A 5,013-nucleotide genomic window follows, 5' to 3' on the forward strand; every position below is an offset into this window, starting at 1 on the left:
CTACCTTGGAATAGTTACATTTCCTGGGAATTTGGATAGCATGAATAGATGCAAGGATGAGAAAATAGACTATACAAATCTGACTGCTCGATTACTAAACTGACTTGCTGGCTTTATTAACTAACTCATGCTGGAATATATGCCCAAATGACAGAAAGAGATCTAACAATACATACCATAAAAATTAAATATTTGTAACATACCAGAATCTGGGTCAGGGAAACATTCTGGATCATGATGGGTCTAGAGTGCATAAAGTTTATTTTGACGCTGACCACTCTTGGTGCCTTGCTGATGAAACTCTTTACCCCTCTGCCACACCCATATCATACATCACTAATTGCACTACATGCACCTAGATGATTCTTACCACACTCTTCGCAAAGCAGATAATTAAAACTTCTATTTTTACTACCCTAGGCCTTGGAGCCTGGCGCTCCATCACGATGGTAATTTCTAGACTTAGGTGTTGGTGTACTAGCTAAGGATGGAGCTAGGACTGGAAAATTTTGACTATACTGACAATGGTTACCACCTTGCGACTTAGGCTGAGCAAAGCTGAAACTACCTGTCCTTGCTCTCTTACTCTATCTCTCCCTCATTCTATTATTCTGTTTCTCTATCTGCTGAGCATGAGTCATAAGTCTTGATAAATCATATCACTATTCAACATGGCAAACCTACACTTATTTAACACGCTATCATTTACCTCTATCACGAACTTACTCATCTTGGCTCTACCGTCTACAACCACATGAAGGGCATATCTGGCTAATTGAGTAAACCTGAGAGAAGACTCTTTCACTGTCATACTGCCCTGCCTGAGGTTAATGAAATCTAGAACCTTAGCTTCTCTAAGCTCTAGCGGAAAGAATCTGTCAAGGAAAGAAGAGGCAAACTCCTCCCACTCTATAGGACCTGCATCATCTAACCTTTTTGACTTCCACTGCTTGTACCAAGTATGAGCCACATCCTATAACTGATGTGCGAATAACTCAGCACTCTCCACAGTAGTTACCCCCATAATATTCGTCACCTTCTAAACTTGATCGAAGAATTCCTACAGGTCCTCATCTGACTTAGACCTCGTTAAAGAAGGAGGATTTATTCGGGTGAAGTCCTGAATTCTAGTTGCAGCTAAATTGGCCACTGGGTTGGTCGGAACAATAGCTGGTCATTTATTCTGTGTAGCAAATGACTGAGCAAGAGTGGTGATTCGATCGTGAACTTCGCATGAGAAACATGATCGCCAGGCTGGCTGATTCCCATTTCTTCTTTTAGGAGGCATATTCTGTAGAAGAAAGGAAGGAATGGATTAGACTGACATTGACTTGAGATTATGCTCACTGGAATGACATGAATACTATAAGAAGAGAAACTATTCATCAAACATCTCATAGCCTCCTGTACATAAGTATGGTGCATAATACACACATGTACATGACTCTACTATATGTGGCTTTCAGACTTTCTAGGGCTCTATTGAACTTTAGGCTCTGATACCAAGTTTGTAACACCCTAATTTTTTGAACCGAATACTACAAGGTGCTCATGACCCCAAAGGACCACAAGCTAATCCATGACTGATATCTGCACTTGTACACTGCATAATATACTGAATAAATATGGAAATAAAATATATAAGGCCATAAGGTTCAAATTTGATAAAAATATAACATCTGAGTGGGGAATGAAATACCCAAAACAACTAAAAGGCTGAATTAAATATGAACTAAATCTGAAAGCCTCTAAATTCTATCTGAATAAGGAGTTGAAGGAATATGTCTCCAACTAACTCCATCTAGCAAAACTGAACTGAAATAATGAATGAAATAAAGTAATATTATTCTCGAATGGATGAGGACTCACTGCAACTCTGAACACTGGTATACTACTGCTGATCTGGAGCTGGTGCCTCTGAACCTATGGTGTAACATAAGATAAAGCACCATAGCATAAATGCGTCAGTACGACTAAATATACTAAGTATACGAGTGAGGTAGGATAAATCCAAAGGGTAATATTCATGAGCAATGCTGACTAATATGAACCTGGGAATACATACATGTATAAGAAACCATAACTGAACTCGTGGTGATACTGACTACTGAGTGTGAATACTGACGACATAACTTTACTGATACTGAAGTACTGAATAGATGGATGACTATTTTTGATAGTTCAAGATATGAAGAACTGGTCTGATTGACTGTGTCTAACAATCTTGAAGCTGGATACTGAGAACATAAGCTATAACGACTAATATAACTGATATAACTATGATGATCGGTGTAGCCGATGTAACTAATACTAAGCATTTGTATTGGACGGTCTAAGTTCGGATGGAACTATCTGAGTTCCTTTCTGAGATGAGTAACTAAATCTAAGATCAATCCTATCTAGCAGATGATCTTTAATTTTGATGATTCTGATACTGATTGACCATCTTTAAGATCAGTCTTATCTAGTGGGTGATCTTGGAGTCTATTTATAATGATAAGTATTGACTGTATTTAATAGTATTGAATCTATAACTGAAACTGTGGGATGTATTCATTTAACCATTATGCCTCAGCTAAGCTGACTGGGGTCCAATCTCTGCCCTGACTGGAAGGGTGTCAGTACCGCGTCACCAGTAAAGACAGCTATTGTGGAGTCAGTCCTAATCTAGTGGGTGACTCCTGGAATCAGTCCTACACATATAAATGCGCTAACGAGTGACCTCTGAGTATGTCAATCCTATCTAACGTGTGATATCTTGTACCTACGCTGGCTACGTAGTTTTGGAATGTAGGGATTGCTTCTAAGGATCTCAGTCCTTTCTAGCGGGTGAATCCCCATCCCTAGGCTCACTCGGTACTGAATCCTACTCCCGACTGAAAGACACTGAACTAAATAACTGAGCTAAACTGATAAACTGAACTACTACTGATTAACTGAACTGATACTAGTGATATTATTTAGTGGAGCTATACTAAGTTGACTGATTTCCTTGTCTGAAGGAACGTGCTGAGTTCTGAGGACTGACTGAGAGTACTGAAGTTACTAAGATTGCTAGGAATACTGTTGTTACTGAGATTATTAAGATTACTGAGTACTAAGATTTCTGAACTACTGAGTCTACAGAGTTTTCTGAGATTTCCTGAGTCACATGACTGACTAAATTCTATAGACATGGCTTGAATAAGAGTATCGTGATAACATGACATGTCTCTAGGCACACAACTATATTTTTCAAGTACGAGTACCCCCAGGACTCGATGGAAGGAAACTGACACACATGATTGATGTGAATACATGGACAACACCAAAAATCCATAATATCATAACTTGGGGTAATTCATGAAGTACATGGTTACCATATATCTTATACAATAGTAGGACTTGCAAGAAAGCGTAGCATAATTTCATAAGACTAGTTCATGAACAATCCAACAATATTTATAATTCATAATACCATAGATAGGGGATTTCACACCACATATGATTATAATATTCTTCAACATGGAAGATAATGCATATAACATGTACATTCTTGCATGATTCTAACTTCATGAACATTCCATATCACAACAACAATACACAACAATTTGCATGGAATTCATGTTGAGTCATAAGGAAAAGAACATGGTCTTGTTACTTAAGTTCTATTGAGATACAATTCATGAATTATAGTCTCTTAGGTATTTTATAAAACACCTTGAATGCACACTTTATGACACAAGCATATTCACTACTTTTAACAATTCATACTACCCAAAATTTATGTATTTCAATATATATGTCAGCCTTGTTTCCTAGAATCACATAAAGTCTCTAACTTGGTAGTGTATATCAATCAATCATACAAACATAATCAAACCACAACATGACTTCATAATTCATAATTTAAAAGAGGGTTCTTGAACTTTATGGATGAAAGGAATCCATATATAAACACTACGCATACCTTAGTTCTTGATTTAGTGAAGATTGATAGAGAGATTCTTTGAATTTGATGGTGGAATTTGCTTGAACTTGAATACTCCAATAGAAACCCTAATGTTTTATAGAGAGGATTTTGATGAAAAAGAGTATGTTTTGGTGAAATAACAGCTTAATTCTATGTTTATGGAATATATATAGTTGTAGGAAGATTACCCAAATACCCCTCTAGATGCGTCTTTAATTTCTGTGAAAATTGCTCGATTTAGGCCCCGGCGCGATGCGGAGACATCGTGTTGCCACTAGTTTATGACCTGTACACTCACCGCGACGTTCTTGAATTGCAGAGAGACACTGGAAATTGACAATCATCATTTTGGCTTACAGCGTGATGCGCCACTGACCAAAATGACACTGCTGAAACTTTAAATCGCTATAACTTCTTCACCGGGTGTCCATTTTAGGAGAATTCGGTATCAATGGAAAGCTTATTCAATTCTATACAATTTAGAGGGTATAAATCTTCCAAATATAACCTATAAAGTAAGTTATTCTTGTTCAAAGATGACCTATATGAAAGCACACACTGAAATTTGGTGGATTCAAAAGTTCTTAGCTTGGGTTACTCTAAGTGACTGTTATGAACATGATTAATACATAATAAGCTATATTATAAATAGAATACTCATCCTAATTCATGTAATCAAACATGAATCATAGGATAGGAGGTTTCATACGTAGGAACAATGGTTCATTTTCTAGCTTAGAAATATACGGGGTATTACAGTTGATCATCAAGCAACACTAGGTGGCAATTGAGATAGTGTTTGAGGTGTTTGAGATCATGTTATACCATCATATCAATACTTACGGCCATATGATGATCAACATATATAGGATACGTTGAGCCAACCGCAACAGGAGCCATCATACCCCTTTTTTTCTAACCAGTTGTGAAGTTTGACATTACCAGTGCCATGATCCAACTCTTCGATCTAAAATATGTGTTTGTGGGTTTTGCTACATATGACACAAATATATATCTTGATAATTTTTTTGGGATGTGCACTTCTTAAACTATACCTGGGT

The sequence above is a fragment of the Capsicum annuum genome, chromosome 11 (assembly GCF_002878395.1).
Source record: "Capsicum annuum cultivar UCD-10X-F1 chromosome 11, UCD10Xv1.1, whole genome shotgun sequence".
NCBI classification, from domain to species: Eukaryota; Viridiplantae; Streptophyta; class Magnoliopsida; order Solanales; family Solanaceae; genus Capsicum; species Capsicum annuum.